This window comes from Lepidochelys olivacea (assembly GCF_965140295.1).
Source record: "Lepidochelys olivacea isolate rLepOli2 genome assembly, chromosome: 22".
Classification (NCBI taxonomy): domain Eukaryota; kingdom Metazoa; phylum Chordata; order Testudines; family Cheloniidae; genus Lepidochelys; species Lepidochelys olivacea.
This window is the reverse complement of record NC_140432.1, coordinates 6,015,492-6,034,359: the sequence shown is the minus strand read 5'-3', so window position 1 is coordinate 6,034,359 and position 18,868 is coordinate 6,015,492. Positions and strand designations below refer to the sequence as shown.

Sequence of the window (18,868 nt, the reverse complement as noted above, 5' to 3'; positions counted from 1 at the left end):
TATTGCTGCAGGAATTTTTCATGATTGTCCAAATGTGATAATAGAAACGAACCATTATAAAACTATCAAATTTATTACTAACAGGGCCTCATAAAATCATCTCTTGTCTGGGAACTGGGAAGGTTTTAAAAAAGCAGCTGGAATCACATTTTGGATGTAAATTCTGCTGAACTTTAAAATGTGTGTTTAAAGGAGAGGAGGCTTCTGGCAGGGTATTCTCCAGGAGGGGTCTTTAACATAGAATCCGGTTCCCCCTTGGTTCAATCAGTCTGGATTGAACTTCTCAGGTCCACTAAAACTGACCTTCCTAAATTAGTTCCAGAAGACTGGAAGAAAGCTAATATGGTGTCAATATTTTAAAAGGCCAAATGGGATGACCCAGGTGATTATAGGCTGACATCAGTTCTGGGCAAAATAATGAAGCAGCTGCTACAGGACTTGATTAATAAAGAATTAAAGGAGGGTAATATTGTTAATCCCAATCTATGTGGGTATATGGAAAATATGTACGTCAACATGGGTATACATCAAACTAACTTGTAAGGTGAATAAAAAGATACCAAGTTTGGTTGATAAAAGTAATAGTGTTGATGTAATATACTTAGACTTCTGTAAGGCATTTGACTTGGTACTGCACAACATTTTGATTAATCAAAGCTATATGATATAAAATTAACATGCCACACATTAAATGGATTCAAAGCTGGCTAACTGATAGGTCTTAAAATGTCATTGTAAATGGGGACTCATCATTGAGTGGGTATGTTTCTAGTGGGGTTCCACAAAGATATGTTTTTGGCCCTATGGTATTCAATATGTTTTTCAATGACCTGGAAGAAAACAAAAATTCATCCCTGATAAAGTTTGCGGGTGACACAAAAATTGGGGGAGTGATAAATAAGGAAGAAGACAGGTCACTAATACAGAGCGTTTTGGATCCAGGGCCACCCGGGGTGTGGGGGGGCAAGTTGGGCAATTTGCCCTGGGCCCCGCAGGGGCCCCCAAAAGAGTTTTCGGCGGTGGGTCCCGGAGTGAAGGACCCACCGCCGAAGACCCGCCACCGTTTCTTCCGCTCCGGGTCTTCGGCGGCAATTCAGCAGCGGGGGTCCTTCTGCTCCATGTCTTCAGCACCTATGATGACGGCTGTCCTTACGTGATGGGGGACTTTATCTTGGCAGTGACTCTGAAAAAGATTTGTGGGGGGAGTGGTGATAATTGGCTGAGCTCCCAGCGCAACTCTGTGGCAACTCTGTGACCAAAAAGGCTCATGCAATGCTTGAATGCATAAACGGGATTCTCGAATAGGAGTAGAGAGGTTATTTTACCTCTGTATTTGGCACTGGTGTGACTGCTGCTGGAATAGTGTGTCTAGCTCCGGAGTGTACAATTCAAGAAGGATGTTGAGCAATTGGAGAGGGTTCAGAGAAGAACAAGAAGAATGATTAAAGAGTTAGAAAACATGTCTTATGATGATAGACTTAAGGAGCTCAGTCTGTTTAGGCTAACAAGGAGAAGGTTAAGGGGTGACATGATTGCAGTCTATGAGAACCTACATGAAGAGCAAATACTAAATAATGGGCTTCTCAATTTAGCAGAGGAAGGTGTAACACAGTCCAATGACTGGAAGCTGAAGCTAGACAAATTCAGACTGGAAATAGGGCACACATTTTTAACAATGAGGTTAATTAACCATTGGAACAATTTACCAAGGGTCGTGGTGGAGTTTCCATCACTGATAATTTTTAAATCAAGGTTGGATGTTTTTCTAAAAGCTCTGCTCTAGGAATTGTTTTGCGGCAGTTCCCTGGCCTGTGTCATACAGGAGGTCAGACTTGATGATCACAATGATCCCTTCTGGCCTTGGAATCTGTGCGCCTGTGAAATCTGTCCTACTGGTCACTAGCATAATTTTTCTAGAGGAATGTGGCTATTGTGGGAGATTGTGGTTGTGATGTGCGAATCACTCTGCTTTCCTTTCACCCCTGTGCTCTGCTTCATCCCTTCCATTATGCTACCCTCCTACATCTGCATCACTTCCCCAGTCCTCATCTACCAGGTGCCATGCCTCACCTCCTTCAAATCCTGCCTTCCCCGCACCTCTTCAGTAAATCCCTCTTTTACTTCCCCAGTAACACCCCACGCCCTCCTATCCCTGTACTGTCCAGTGCTGTTTCATGTGTATTTGTGTTTGGAGATTGTAAACTCTTCAGAGCAAGGAATATGCTGTGTCTACACTTGCAAAGTGCTTTGTTAATTAACAGTGCTCAGTAGCAGGTCCTCTGGTTACGAATGAGTCAAAACGACCGGTCAATTGCTGACACAAGCATGTGCTAAAAAAAGGGCCTCCTCCTATTGAAGTGAGTAGTAATTCTGCCACTGACCTCAATGGGAGTAGAACTGGGTCTTGTGGATGTTCCTCTTCATGGCTACCTGGCTCTTCAAATTGTTTCTATATAGGGCTTGTCTACACAGCAACGTTAATTTGGATTAAGGTAGGTATAAATGTAGAGTGTAAATGTCAACAGATTAACTCTTTGTGGATGCTCTTATTCCAGAATAAGGTTGCTTTATTCCAAATTATCTTCTCCCATTTTTAAAGTGGCTTAAGCTATTTGGAATAAGAACATCATCGGCATGGAAGCATGTCTTTTGGAAGGTGGCCGAAGCATATGAATGTTTAGCATATCTGGCACGTAAATACTGTGCAATACTACAAAAGTGCCATGCAAACGCCTGTTCCCACTTTCAGGTGACATTGTAAATAAGAAGTGGGCAGCATTATGTCCCGTAAATCTAAACAAACTTGTTTGTCATAGCGATTGGCTGAACAAGAAGTAGGACTGAGTAGACTTGTAGGCTCTAAAGTTTTACATTGTTCTGGTTTTTTCAGTGCAGTTATGTAACAAAAAAAATCCTACATTTGTAAGTTGTACTTTCATGATAAAGAGATTGCACTACAGTACTTGTATGAGGTGAATTGAAAAATACAATTTCTTTATCTTTTTACAGTGCAAATACTTGTAATAAAAATAATAAGATAAAGTGAGCACTGTGCACTTTGTACTCTGTATAGTAGTTGAAATCAATATATTTGAAAATGTAGAAAAACATCCAAAAATATTAAATAAATTTCAATTGGTATTCTATTGTTTAACAGTCCGACTAAAACTGCGATTAATCGTGATTAATTTTTTGAATCACGATTAATTTTTTTGAGTTAATCACATGAGGTAACTGCAATTAATCATCAGCCCTAATATATATATATATCAAATTTGATCAAACCAATAATTAATACCTGGAAACATACTACTGAACTGTCTCAGACCAACACAAGAGGACAGTTAAAGAACCAGTCTAATGATTCAACATTAAGTAGCCACATTGTCATTCATAATGCTTCTTTTCTCATAATATTGTCCTTTTGTAAGTGAAGCTTACGTTAGTTTTTTTTCACTTTTGTTCAAACTGTTCAATTCTATGTTTGCTCATGAAAGTGGGAAGATGTCACTAAACCTATCCACTCTCAAGGCACTACTGGGAGGCAAAGTGACAAATTCACGCTACAAGATTTGGGGAAAGACCATAGAGAAACTTTAACACTGTCTTACTCTTGGTATAAAACACAGCTGATTGGCACGGCTCTGACACACTGTGTTTCTGGCAGAACAAAGCATAGAGCCTCCTGTTTAGATCACGAGCATCAGGATCAGGTTTACTTCATAAGAATATTCAGAGTCACTAGAACCACGATTTCCCTGGTAACGGCTCACTTCATCCCACCATCATCCTGCCCATTTGGACTTTGTAATTGTTTTTTGCAGTTGCACCTCCACCTGTCTTTTAGCCAGGGCAGTGCTTCTCATTTGTGAGATCCTGCTCTGTCTGTGCCTCCCTTGTGTGTCCCCTTCTGTCCCCTCACAATCTTCCTCCTCTCCTGTCTCTCTTGGCTTTTCACCTGGTCCTGAAATCAAGGCCCCGGCACGGCAAGATGAGACCGCCCATCCAGTCTCTTCACCTGAGAAGGACCAGTGAAGGAGAGGGACCTGCCTAGACCATCCAGACCAGGGGTGGCCAACCTGGGGCTCCGAAGCCACACGCGGCTCTTCAGAAGTTAAGAGGCGGCTCCTTGTCTAGGCACCGACTCCGGGGCTGGAGCTACAGCGGCCAACTTTCCAGTGTGCCGGGGGGCGCTCACTGCTCAACCCCTGGCTCTGCCACAGGCCCGGCCCCCATTCCACCCCTTTCTGCCCCCTCCCCTGAGCCTGCCGTGCCCTCGCTCCTCCCCCTCCCACCCAGAGCCTCCAGCACGCCACTAAACAGCTGATGGGGAGGTACCGACTGGTGGGGCTGCCGGTGGGTGGGAGGCGCTGGAAGCGGGGGCGGGACCTGATGGGGGGCTGCTGACGTGTTACTGTGATATGCATTGCCATTACTCTTTGGCAATGCATATTGGTAAATTCTGGCTCCTTCTCAGGCTCAGGTTGGCCACCCTGATCCAGACGATGTCCCTGACTGGGGAGCTGAACCAGTGTCCAGAGCAACAGCTATCATGGCCAGCCTCCTGGCCCAAGCATCAGTCCATGACTGACCAGCTGCCCCGGATCCTGAGAAGATCAACAAAAGCCATATTACCCCATCGTTTACTGTCCGATCGCCTCTCTCCCTTTTATATGTACTGAGTCATTCCCCACTCAGAATCAAACGACTAAACAAACCCTTTCTTCCCCATCAAAAAGGCCTGCTTAACAGAATAAGGGGCTTAAACAAATATTCCCTGTCTCAAAAAGAAATTTGGATAAGGTTTGTGTGTTTGGCATAATTGCTCAATTTCAGTTTTAATGCTTTTTGCCTTGTGTTGAGTCTTTTCCCTTTGTGTGTCTCAGTCAATACATTTCTAAGCTTTGGCATTCATTTCCTAGTGTGTTTGTCCTTGCACCAAGAAGGCTGAGATCTCTGTAGCTGGAGCCCTTGTTTAACCCTGTTACTGTTGGACAGTGAGTGGGCTATGTTAACACCTTTGATTTTTAGGGGCCATATAGTCCATCAAAATCGATATAACACCCCCCAAGTAAAAACATTTGCTTATCCACATTTTATGGATTTCCTTATCTGTGTAGTATATTACAGGAAGCAAGTAATTCAGTACCTACACACATTAACTGGATTATCACCTTATCTGAATTAGTTAGTACTTGCCGAAAACTCTTGGGAACAAAAGCACATAGCGGAACTGCACTGCAAGCAGCGAGCATCAGATACACAAAATGGCTCCTGGATTTCCCCACGTCGCCATCATGAACAGCAGAGATGAGAGGCGCCTGGATCCACCTACAGATGCTGGCCTGGGAAAGGCCACGAAGGGGGAAGCACTTTTATTATGCATTTGAGAATGAAGTTTTTAATTATGAGTTTGGATCTGCTGGGAAAACATTTCCTCCTACTGCACCCAAACCCTCCTCTAGCTTCCTGTCTGTGCCCAAAGCCAGCACAAACTTTCCCTTCTGAGGCAACTCCCAAGAAGCTTCCTGACCCTTCCCTCAGTCTCAGGCCTACCCTATCCTGACTAATCTAATCGCCTTTTATGATGAGATTACTGGTTCTGTGGATGAAGGGAAAGCAGTGGATGTATTGTTTCTTGACTTTAGCAAAGCTTTTGACACGGTCTCCCATAGTATTCTTGTCAGCAAGTTAAGGAAGTATGGGCTGGATGAATGCACTATAAAGTGGGTAGAAAGCTGGCTAAATTGTCGGGCTCAACAGGTAGTGATCAATGGCTCCATGTCTAGTTGGCAGCCGGTATCAAGTGGAGTGCCCCAAGGGTCGGTCCTGGGGCCGGTTTTATTCAATATCTTCATAAATGATCTGGAGGATGGTGTGGATTGCACTCTCAGCAAATTTGCGGATGATACTAAACTGGGAGGAGTAGTAGATACGCTGGAGGGGAGGGATAGGCTACAGAAGGACCTAGACCAATTGGAAGATTGGGCCAAAAGGAATCTGATGAGGTTCAATAAGGATAAGTGCAGGGTCCTGCACTTAGGACGGAAGAACCCAATGCACAGCTACAGACTAGGGACCGAATGGCTAGGCAGCAGTTCTGCAGAAAAGGACCTAGGGGTGACAGTGGACGAGAAGCTGGATATGAGTCAGCAGTGTGCCCTTGTTGCCAAGAAGGCCAATGGCATTTTGGGATGTATAAGTAGGGGCATAGCGAGCAGATCGAGGGACGTGATCGTCCCCCTCTATTCGACATTGGTGAGGCCTCATCTGGAGTACTGTGTCCAGTTTTGGGCCCCACACTTCAAGAAGGATGTGGATAAATTGGAGAGAGTCCAGCGAAGGGCAACAAAAATGATTAGGGGACTGGAACACATGAGTTATGAGGAGAGGCTGAGGGAGCTGGGATTGTTTAGCCTGCAGAAGAGAAGAATGAGGGGGGATTTGATAGCTGCTTTCAACTACCTGAAAGGGGGTTCCAAAGAGGATGGCTCTAGACTGTTCTCAATGGTAGCAGATGACAGAACGAGGAGTAATGGTCTCAAGTTGCAGTGGGGGAGGTTTAGATTGGATATTAGGAAAAACTTTTTCACTAAGAGGGTGGTGAAACACTGGAATGCGTTACCTAGGGAGGTGGTAGAATCTCCTTCCTTAGAGGTTTTTAAGGTCAGGCTTGACAAAGCCCTGGCTGGGATGATTTAACTGGGAATTGGTCCTGCTTTGAGCAGGGGGTTGGACTAGATGACCTTCTGGGGTCCCTTCCAACCCTGATATTCTATGATTCTATGATTCTATCCAGGAGAGGTTCTTCCTCTGGAGCATCTGGGGGCTGTGCTCCAGTCAAAAAGACCAGAAATCATCATTAATGACACCAGAATTCTGGAGGGGCTGTTAACCCTTGTGAGTCAGGTTTAAGCCAATCCCTCACTATTAGAGATCAGGATGAGACCCATTGTGGAGACCGATTACCCCATGTCTGCTACTGTGTGCCATCTTTTGAAGCATCTGGTACTTGCCACAGTCAGAAACAGGATACTGAGCTAGAGGGACCTTGGGTCTCATCCCATCTGGCAATTCCTATGTTCCTATAATAAAATCAAAAGGAACTAAATGTACCTCCCCCCCATGCTATGTGCTATTCCCAGCTGTTAAATTAACAGAGCTGCTCTGTGGCTATGTGACTGATCCATGCAGGGCAGCACTGGGGTGCCCAGAATGGACACGACACACATGTAAAATACTACGTGTTTGATTGTGTCTCCCTCTACTGGCTGTCCACAAAGAGAACAAAAGCTTCCTACTCCTACCAGCTTAGGGAGTTACTCTGCAGGAGAGGGTTGACAGCACATTGAAAAGTTCTTTATTCAATGACTGCATGTATCACAAAGGTTATAGCATGTATAGCTAAGATAAAAGGGTTGAGAGCCTTCAGATCCAGGACTAATATACAGACAGCTTTGTTATAAGTGCATTCTAGTACTTCAGGAAGGGCAGAACGCTCGAGCGGCCAAAACCGATGTAAATGGTGATTCCCCAGAAGTGCACATAGATGCTCCATCTACGCTGCTGTTTCTGTGAGCTCTGGAAAATCGAAAAAAGGCATTTATATTCATTTTGCCATGTGTTTGCTTTCCCCAGTTCCTCCATGTTAACTCCATGAGGGGTTTCAGTAGCTGACTTTGCTCGTTTTGGTCAAATCATCTTGAAAATCCATATCATCTCACAACTAAACAACGTTTCAGATGAGGAAGCCTAACACATGGCTTTCATGTATTTGGTTTTAAAGAAGAGGTACTGACACGAAGGGTGGGAAATTCAACCCATTGTGGATGAGTCATACAATAGAACCTCCATTTTATGAACATCAGTCTTGTGAATGATCAGTTATAGGAACCATTTATCCCAATGAAAAAATATACAAAAAAGAAAAAAAAAGTCACAAAGTAACGTCAATGAAGAATAAGTCGGCGTCACTTCACAATCCAACACTGTTATAGCACTGGAAATTGTTTTGGAGTGGTTTAAAGAACCAGAAGAAAGCAATGCACTGTACCACTCTGCAACTTGTGCACCATACCTACTGTTCAATTTTATGAACTTGTAGATTTTTATAAACTCCTCAACACCAATTACTTCATGAAATAAGGGTTCTATTGAGTTATCCTACCAACATGTAAATTGGGGGTGCAACTATGAACTTCCAAAAGACTAAGATGGCAAAAGTTGTGGCAATTGCCCAGTGAGGAAGGCCCACTCTGAGCACATCTGTGGTAGAAGATGGGGGTTGGTGCTTTCCTCTGGACTCTGATTACTTGGTAAGGGATGGACTTTTATGGCCTAGGGTCACCTCAGCACCTACACTGTGTTGAAGGCCAAAAGACCCATCGGAGATGAGGGGGAACTGAGGCTTGGAGTCTGCAATGCCAGGCCATGAGGAGGTGCTCTTGGACTGCAAAAACTGTAGGGAAATGCAAGTGATTGTTATCTTCCTTCCAAAGGGTTCAGCGTACAGAACTCTAGCTGGTAGGAGGGTCACCATGAGGATGTAGGAAGAAAACAATAAAGTGAGAGAAAATGGCAGCAGGGCCCTGTAGATTCTCCTCCCCAGAGGCACTGGCCTCTTTTGCTTCAACTCACAGCATCATGCTGAATCTTTCTCAGAGAATACAGGACAGGAATGAGCCCTGTGACTCCATCCTTTCCTGAGCTGTGGATGTGTCATGTTGTCCCTTACTACACACCCCTCAGTAACTCATGTCATCGCTGACGTAATGTTTGAAACAGAGGGCTCCTACCCCAGCCCAGTAGATGGGGATGTCGCTGCAGAGAATGTTCAGAGTCGTTCCCAGCGCTGTGCGGTTGGCCAGTTGACCCTCACTGAAGGTGTAGGACAAGCTGTCTTCTCCAGGGCCCTGCTGGGAAACAAGGCAAAACTGTTTGCATTCGTATAAAACTGAAATTAAATTTAAGGGAGGAAAAAAGAGAAATATTCCAGCTCTGATTGGAGCTGCCTGCTCCCAGAAACACGCTGGGAACTGTGTCAGTTCTTCCATTTTTGTCAGTGAAAATCCCTTTCAGAGAATCACCTCTCTCTGACACCGCAGAGGGTGTTCTGTGTCAGGCTAGTCAATCTCTCTAAACCTTCCCTGGCCAAGCTGGCTCCCCCTTCTGCTCCACTTACCTGTGTGTCAAAGTTCTCGATTTTCTGGGTAATTTCAGCCAGGCTGAACACTCCCTTCTGTCCTGTACCCGGAGGCCAATGAGACCCTGGAAGGCAATGGGGAGAGAGGCTGGCTGCACAAGTGACAGGACACTCAGGCATTCAGTGCCTGAACCCACAGCCCATTGTACATCAGTGTGTGTGAAATGGGTTCAGGTGTTCCAGTCCAGAGAGCGGGAGGAGTGTGCAGATCAGCAGCGTAGCTGGCAATCAGCTATTACAGCACCACAGTAGAGGCTTTGGGAGCTTTAATGTGAAAGACGTAACAGGGTGGCCTGCCCCTGTAAGGGTTGGGGGCCTGCATGTGGCCAGCCCTCTCCAGTTAGCCTGCCTGCTATACCTTAATTAGTTGAAGCAGCTTGGTACAGAGGAGCTGATTCCCCCATAAAGAGCAGCTGGAAGCTGCAGAGAGGGGGATGCACAGGGAGACACATAACCATGGAGACTGCTGGGAGTGTCTAGACTCCATCAGGGGGCCCTGAGTTTCAGGGGAAAGGCCCCAGGCAGGGAAGGCCTGGGAGACCCCAGAGGGAAAGACTGGAAGTACTTCATGCAAATTGGAGAACTTTATATGGGGATACTTTTGTTACTTTGTTACCTCCAGCCCAAGGAGGGGGTTGGCTTAGCCAAAGAAGCGTTGTTTAGTAGTTTAATTTAAGGGACCCTGAGCTGAAAAAGAAGGAAACTGAGGCAGGGTGCCTGCAGAGCAATCTCAGGCCATGAGGTGGTGCTCAGGAGGCAGCCAGCCCATCCACCAAAGGCTAGTCCAAGGGCACCAAATGTATGGCCCATGGGCCAGCTCCAGCTCCCAGGACCCAGAGCTCATTCTTCCAGGGCATGTGGCCCATAGCCCTGAGGGGGCATGGCTGAGGAGAGCTTGTGTCTAACTGGCCACAGGCAACTGAGCCCTCTCCCCTCCTGAGCGGTTGCCACCAGCGGCCCCACAGCCTGAGCTCAAAGAGGAGGTTCCTTCCCTACCCATCACCCTCCTTGTTCCCGTGGCTGCCAGGCCCCACAGCACCAGACTGAGGAGAGCAGCTGCTGATCTGCCTCCACCACTGCTTCATGTTGCTCTCAGCAGCCCAGCTGCAGGGAAGAGTCTCCTCCCTCACTCCCGCCGGCCACCACTAAGCCCTGTGCGCCAGCACCCAAAGGTGGGGGGAGCTACTGCCCGGAGGGGAAATGGAAGAGGACGCCAAAGGAAGCTGGTTAAGAGAGAAAGGGGCTTGGGGAAGGAGGCATGTGCAAAGGGGGGCTGAGCTTTGCGAATTCCCACGGGGTGGGAGTGGGGCGGAGGACAGAAAGTGCCCAAGGGGTAAGGGACTGAGGGAAGGAAAATCACAAGAAGCTGGAGCGGCATGGGGACCAGCCATAGTCACAAGAAGCTGGAGAGGGTGGGGACTGGCCATAGTGGAGAAACACAGAGCTCAGTTAATGGACAGAGTAAGGGAGGCTGTCTATTGGCTTTAAATGCAGTATTTAATTTCACTAACAAAAGGGGCATGTTGTGCAGTTAGTGAAAATGAAAATTTGCCTGTTATCAATGGTGGTCTCACCTTTGCAGGGCTCCCCAGACTCTAACTGGAAGGGTAAGTGGGCCCTCACTGCAGAATTTATTTGACACCCCCTCCACTAGGCAATGAGGAAAAGAAGCCTGATATCTGCTGAATAGGCTCCTTGCTGTGATGTCTGCACAGTCTTGGCCCAGCTGCTAATGGACAGAGAAGCCTGTGTCACAGTAAAACTGTTATCACCAGTGACCCTCTTCTTGGCAGTCCCAGGGGTTTGTGACTGTCACTAGCAGATGTGCCCGTGTGATTCTTGCAGTGTCAAATCTCCTCACCTGTGGGGAGTCCTGCTGTGTGGACAGCGGTGCACATACGCTCTACGGAAAGGAATACATCAGACTGGTTCATGTACATGTGTTTCCTCTGGAGTCTGGACCTGCTGCATGGCTGCCTCATTTACACAGGCATCTTAAGCTCTACACCCCAGAGCTAACTGCAGGATTGATTTTAGAATGACAGCGGTGATTATTCTTGGTCTAAGTGGGGACTGAACTTAACACCTCTGGATCTAAAGCCATAAGCCTCTGCTTAGTTGAGGTTACTAGCTGAGCAAAAGAACCGTCTTTATTAGCTTAGAGGCAGTTGTGGACTTATGACCTATTATATGTGATCTAGCCACTGTGGAGAAAGCAGCACATCATGTAAGCTCTTGTTCTGGTTTCTGTCCTGACCTGCCTCATGTGCCAGGCATTTCTAAGGGTTCACACACCAGTCTTGTTGGAATAATTTTCACACCCAGCGCTCTGAGATCCCATTTACTCTTTCACGTCAGCCTGGAACATCTGTGGGACTCATGGGTTTATAGTCATGCACGACAGTCGCTGAGGTTGTGTTGCCATCGACGTGAAAGGCAGCCATGTTCTCCTGGCTGCTCATCATCATCATCTGCTCAGTCACTTCCCCGTTGCTTCCACTGCTGGTGATTTGGATGATCTGCAGGAGACACATCGCACACGGTGAAATGTTTTCATTGGACTCTGCTGCCTCTCAGGCCATTTGCCTGGGTAGGGGCTCTGTAAACAAACAGATGGACGATAAAAGGCCAGCCAAGTATTACCTGCTGGCCATGATGGTGCCCTCTGGTGATACGGCCTGCGCCAAAGGCTGCTGGCTGGCATTTACCAGCTGGGCAAAGCCTGAGAGGGGTGAATTGCACAGAAGATCCACAGTAAAACAGCAATAGGCATAACTGAACTTTGGGCTTTTCTCTTCCAACAAAGCTGGATTGGAACGTGGACACAGAGTCGGCATTTGGGAACAAGAGCATAACAGTGCGTATGAGTGTAAGAGGGTGGCTTGCCTCTTTAAGGGCCAGAGGTCTGAGGCCAGCCAGCCCTGGTCAATTATCAGAACCAGCTAGAAAGGGAGTAGGGGATTATAAAAGCCAGCAAGTAACTCAACTGTGGGGGTCCTGAGTGTCTCCTGCAGTGGTCCCTGAAGAAGGGTGATTCCAGGTGGGAAGCCCCAGATGGAAATTTTGATTTTCCTTTTCTGAGTTTGGTTCTTTGGACAATCAGTGGAGCCCAGTATAACAATGGCAACAGACACTTTATGTTTCCTGCGGGGACCTGTTTGGAAGTGGCACCTCCCAGGGAGCTGTCTGAGAAGCCACAAGGCTGAAGAAGCCATGTTGTAAGCAGCGGCTATAACACTGGAGGTTGTTAACTAACCCCGTGTCAGAGTGAGTTCTTACGTGGCAGAAGATCCAGACACAATAAAGTATAACACGTGATGCCAGGGGTAATCCAGTCCTAGACAGCAGGAGAGAACATTCAGAGCTGCATGGCAGGGAGCGGAATAACTCTATGACGACAGAACTGATTTAAAAGGTCTAGCAGCCAGCTGCAATTTTGGAAGTATGAAAGCTTCTTTGACAAGAGACCAGATAGTGTGTGGGATACAAGACTCACAAGTACGAGAGTGGTTGCTCAGCTGTGTTGTGGACAGCACTCACTCAGCCCTCCTCTCCAGCATGGTCAAGGATGGGCACGCAGGCACACCCTCAGCACACAAATCGCAATCCAATGTAACGCAAAGATGTGTCATCATCACTCATAGGTGGCTCTGCAGGCATGGTGGGCTTGGTGCTATCTTTGGAGTCCATTTGTGCTGCACGTTAAATGCAAACCCAGAGATGCTGCCTTCTCCCTGAGGAGCTGGGCTTTATATAGAGTCTCTTTATATAAGAGTGGAATGGGCCAAGGGGTGTTTCCCCTTCCGTATTTCAGCAAACGTTCTTGCCAAGAACAGATCAGCCAACTGACAGGTTATTATCCTGGGTTTGATCTGATGAACCTTCAACAAACTTTCCCTTTCATTAGTATAGAATGGAAAGAAGGTATAAAGGAAACGCGATCTTTTACATTTTGTACTGAGGTTTATTAGGTGATTTTTTACAAAAAAGATCCCCCCTCTAAATTTGGGTGTGTTACTATTGTATAATATTTATATTTCATAAATATCCAGCAGCCCCAATAAGAACCGGGCCTCATTGCAACAAGTGCTGTACAAAGACATGAATATGTGGTCCCTGCCCCAAAGCATTTAGAGTCTAAAAAAAGGGGAAAAGTATATAGTTGTTAAATAAAAAATACAGTTATTCCTGTATCTTAATGAAATTTGAGATACCTTCTTAAGCGCTTGAAAAATCTGAGTTGTAGATTGTCTGAGTCTCTTCCCGAGAAAGTGACATGTCTACCACGATAAAGACCAGATGAAAGGGATATTCCGGATTTAAAGCCAAGCAGCACTTCCCCCCTAGGGGCTGGAGATGGACGTGCCTGAGTTCACTCCCGAGCTCTGGGATGACACTAACCACTGACAACAAACCATGAGTGGGTTGCACCACCAGAGAGGAAGGGGGGAGGAAATTAATGTGTCAAAGGGACATTGTCCACTGGATGTTCACACCAGCAGGTGAGGAAACTGAGGCAAAGGACACTATCAGGGTGGATATTTTACTTACTAGTCGCATAGACATTTGTTGATGTATTGTTGTGTTCTCCCAAATTTATAATGCATTGCTTTTCTTCTTTAAAAAGTTTCCTTGATATTATACACACAGGGCTTGTGAAAGGATAAATATTGCCTGCTAAGGGTGCCCAGGGGAGGTATTTAGTTTTCTGTGTAGTGGCTCAAGCTGGTATGTTTGTTATGTAACCCTTCTGCCCATCAGAGTTGGCAGCAACAAGGGCCGGGTTCAGTATCTAGGGTTTCCATTCCAATAACACAATGCAAAACCGGCTCGAGCCCCCACCCAGTGACCTGGGACAAATATATACCACCCCCGCTGGGCGCCTCCAAGAGGCAATAGTTCCCCTCTCGCAAGCACGGAGTCTGAGTGTAGCAAAAAGTCTTTTAATAACAGAGATAGACAATGCGGCATTATGTTGGGGAAACACCACCAACAGGATTCATAACACAACCCATGAGCAAAAACCCACCCGAAGCAAATTGGGGCATGTCCTTTCCCTTGGGTTCTTGAGTCCAGCAACCCCAAATCACCCAAAGTCCCTGAAGTCTCTGTCCCTGGTCAGGGCAGCCCCAGAGTTCGAAAGTTGATCTGCAGAGTTTTACCTCCCAACCTGGGTGGAGATGGGGGGAGAAGAGGTAAGGGGCACCTGACATGATCTGAAACTGGCTGCCCCACAGCTCCATAGGACTTCGCTCCGTTCCGCCCCACCAGCCAGTCCACAAACTGCTCCGCGTCCCACAAGCAGCTCCCACCGTTCAACGAAACTGCTCCGCTCAGCATCCCACAAGCAGCTCCTGCCGTCCCATGAACTGCTCCTCCAGCCCGTCCACAAGCCGCTCCAGCCGTCCCGCAAACTGCTCCACCATAGATCTTCAGGCTCCCCCACTACCTAACACAACGCTCAGGGATTTCAGCTCTTAGTCAGTTTTTAGCTCTTTTGTGATTTCAGCTTGTGGTAGGGGAGCCTCAGGGCTGGTGCACCATTAGCCCAAAGCGAATTCAGCTCAGCAGCCTGTAACCAGACTCCTCATGGAGTCAACATTAGTTCTGACATTCCACAGTGGAGAGAGGAGGAAGTGCTATTAGCATATAAAGCCCTCCCCAGGGGGCCCATACCACCAAGTATAAATACCTGTTCCCACTCTCTCTCAATTCACAGAGTTTTGGAACCCATGTCCCTTGCCTAGCGAGTGCTACTTAGTTGATGGCGAGTCCCTCCATCATAACAAAAGGCCCAGTACGGTTCCAAGCACAGTTCCCATAGTCAGGGGAATAACAATTTATTCTTCCTGCCCCAATAACAGAGACACTGGGGATCCCACAGCAGCCAAAGTGACCATTTGGGCAGCTATGGTCTCATTCTAGGCGTGGTGGGTGTGCCTATGCAAATGAGATCAGCCCCTGAAGTTCTTTTCCACAACTTGCCACACCGCACCACCAGATGTCAGGGTGGAGCTCATCCTGACACTGCTTACAGTTATATTTAAGAAGAACAGCTAGATGTTAGAACCTGGCCCTTTGTTGCTGCTGACAGCACCTGGCAGAAGGGTTACACCGGTTTATAGCTTCCTTGTGATTTTAAAAGCTAAGAGTCTGCCTCTCACAAGATTTGTGACCAGATTACTCCTGGCTGTACTCAGTTTGCTTTGCACATTTTTAATCCTTTTGGCATTTCCTTGTTTTTTTTATACTCTCTTTCTTCCTCCTGGTTTTTCTTGCACTGCTACATACACACACTGGCCTTATTCTGCTTTGGTGCAGTTGAAAAGGGCAGTTTCCAGTACATGTAGATTGGTGTACTGGAAAGGGGCAGGTGGTGGCTACAAAGATAAAACCCCTTTGTAAAGCCCCTGCCTCATTGTGGTGTCTTCCTTGACAGCGACTGCTTAGATAAGGCTGCAAGATCCTGACTACTGCCTAAAACCTGGACACCTCAGGATTAGGACTCTGGCCACAGAATGGGAAAGGGAATCCACCAGCGATCCTGATGTCTCCTCCAGCCTCAGAGAGATTGGATGTTAGTTATTATATTACATGGACAATCTTTTTGTTCTGTGTTTGTACAGCGCCTAGCACAACGGGATCCTAGCACCTGACCAACGCTCCAAGGCACTGCTGCAATACGCTGAGTACATTACTATGATCACACCTTGAAGGAGTAGGGCTTCATGGGGAAATCCTGCACTAGAGGAGATCCTTCCCTTCAGGCCGTGCTCAGAGTGGCGATGGGTAACTTCTCTTCTTCTCCCGGATGGCTCACCTGTGGAATCCCCAAGGGCCCCTCCCCCTGTCCTGTTTGCAGTCCATAAGGATGAATGCTAGCCTGAAGTGCTGAACGATGGGGTTGGTAGAAGCTCCCAAGGAAAATGGCGGCCTTTCTAATGCCGCCTGCGAATGGGGCTTCTTCCATCCTCCCTGTCTGATAGCTTTGTCGGGGAGCAGCCCGCTAGGATTTGTGGCTCTGGCTGCCCCAGCTCATTCAGAATGGCCCCAACTGTTGGTAAGCCAGGACGTCCCACATCCCCTGATGGGGAAACGCTCCCTCCTCCTGTCACGGCTCCCCATCCAGGGCTGTGGGATCTCCTGAAAGCTGAGTGTATCTGCGGGGTGGGGAAGCTTGGTTCGGAAGCCCTCCCACAATCGTCCCCCCACCACTCCCCGCCAGGCTTCAGAGCCTGACCTCCAGCCAGAGCCGCAATAGCTACACAGCTGTTTTTAGCCCCATAGTGCAAGCCCTGTGAGCCCGAGTCTGTCAAGCTGGCCTCTGAGGCTCACTACCGCTTGTTGTGTAGATGTACCCACAGAAGCCTGATCCTCTTCTCCCTGTTTATACACACCCCTGGCAGGCTAGCCTTCTGGACAGCCACAGGAGGGGAGGCACTCAGCACCTCAGGACTGGGTTCTTTATGAGCAGCCTTATCCAGTTCCTGTTTTGTACATGGCAAGATTTTTTCTGTAAGCCTGGGGGTCTGACCCTGTGCTCTTGCCTATAGGAGTTTTGCTGCTGACTACCCTAGGGGCAAGCTTAGACTCCATCAAAATTAGGACCAACAGTCACAAAAGGAGCCACTGATTTTTGGCTGTGAGTGCTCATCTGGAGTCACTTCTGGCCCAGATTTGCAGCTGCTGAGCACCCACAACTCAGACTTCAACTGGAGCCAGGGGTGCTCAGCACCCTTGAAAACCTGTCTCCTGCTGGACACTCAGATTCAGCGACCATGTTTGAAAATTTTGCCCTGGCTCTCCTTCCTGTTGGCTTGGTACTTGGGGGAAAACCCCTTCACAGTTTACTCAGCTGAGGTTCACATCAACCACAAAAAACCCAACAACCTCTTTTGCTTCCCGAAACTTGATGTATGTCACTATCTAAGCAAAACACATCAAATGGTGTGTTTAGATTCCAACAGAGAGCCGTCAGGAAGGACCAGCTATTTCTCAGGTCAACAGGATTTTCTGTTGGGTTAAGAGCTCTTCCTGCAAATGGGGGTAGATGAGAAAAATGAGGCTTTTGGGATAGCCACAAAAAACTAACACACACCTTTGTGAGATACAGAAAACCCCCTCTTTGGACAATCCTGCATTGATCACAAGGTGACTGGCTCATCCTGTCTATGGACCACTTCCCCAGCTGACTGAGCCTATGCAGAGCCACCAGTATGTATTGTTTCTGTTTGGTGGACTGTCACTTGCTTTTAATCTCTTGATATATTTTACATTTGAGATGTCAGGATACAATCTAGGAATAATGTGATTCTCGTAGCCTTCCATTAAGAAAAAAGAAATCAGTTTGATCAAAGTATTACGGTAGTATAACATTATAGGCACAAGTGGTCCTGGTATTGGAACATACTCCCGATAAGCAATGTTGTACTTTTTAACAAATGCATCACATGAACATTTACTGCCCTGCATCCTTATCCCCTAGGACCATCTTTCTTTGCAGGTGAAGTTCCCGCTGTGCAGAGGGTCAGCACAAGTCCTGCACACCACTGAAATGTCATTTAATTCCTACATAAAGCTGAATCTTCGCTATGATGTGCTGAACTGGATAATGGGAATTCACAAATCCAAACAGCCTCTATTGTATTGACTTGACCATCACAGACTTGTGTCCATGGTTTTGTAAATGTCCTCCCAGGACCTGATTGTCCCTTGGGTTTTGGAGCAGGCTATTGGTGAAGAGGGTCCTACATGGGGATGTTGGCAATGGGATGTGGAAACAATGTGTTGGATGTTTTCTCCAGGCCTACAAGTTTATTCCCACAATGCCAAGGGACAGAAAGGGGACCGCCCTCGTTCCTCTCATTGTGGTTCTCCTGGCCATTATCCTTGTGGGCACCATATTGATTGAAACACACTGAAAAAATAAGGCAGAGAACTGAAGGAATCTGTGAAAGTCACAGAGGCAGAAACACCTTATTTTAAAGGGAATTAAATCGTTGCACTGTGTACAAGCTGCTGTCCAGTGTTAAATACATTCAGCTGAACAGCTAAGGAAACACTCAGATGCTGCTTGTGAAAGGGATGTGCCAAGTACAATATTAGGAGTGGGACAAATGAAATATCTGACAAATTTTTATCCTATATACAATGGGCCAAATGAAACCCTGGTGTAATTCTATTGGCATCAGCAGAATCACACCAAAGAGCTGATCTCATCTAGTATGAGCCCATGCTTCACACTGCAATAGAAAACAACCTATACTAGGGTTGGCATTTGGGTGCAATTTTCAATGAGTCTAACTTCTAATCATGAGAAATGTCAGATCTCCTTGAATTGCTGGGTGTCAGTTGTGGCATATTTAACACTGGATCTAAAATAATTCATATTGGCACAGTTCTGTGGGACACTTTTATTTATATATACACATAGATTACAGCTGGTTGAAAAAAATGAAAGAATAATTTCACGAACTAATTTGATATTTCAGCGTTGTTTTCATTCTGAAGGGTTCAAAATGGGACCATGTCTTTTGTTTTTTACAGACAATTCTGAGGCTTTTTTATCTTGACGACTGACAGTTTTGTTTCCAGAAAACCTGATTTTTGAAAAACAAAAAAATTCTGACCATTTCGACGTTTCTGATAAAAATGTTTAAAAATCAC

The 18,868-nt window shown here is 46.6% G+C and overlaps 1 long non-coding RNA gene across 1 annotated transcript in view; it reads left to right on the top strand.

Moving 5' to 3' along the window:
- LOC311511348 overlaps window positions 1–18,549 on the top strand; it is a 31,190-nt gene extending 12,641 nt beyond the window's left edge. The window contains exons 2-3 of the long non-coding RNA XR_014709265.1: window positions 15,829–15,991; window positions 17,706–18,549. This is a non-coding gene — a long non-coding RNA (uncharacterized lncRNA). The remainder of the gene's footprint in view (window positions 1–15,828; window positions 15,992–17,705) is intronic.
- The last annotated feature ends 319 nt before the right edge of the window (window positions 18,550–18,868 follow it).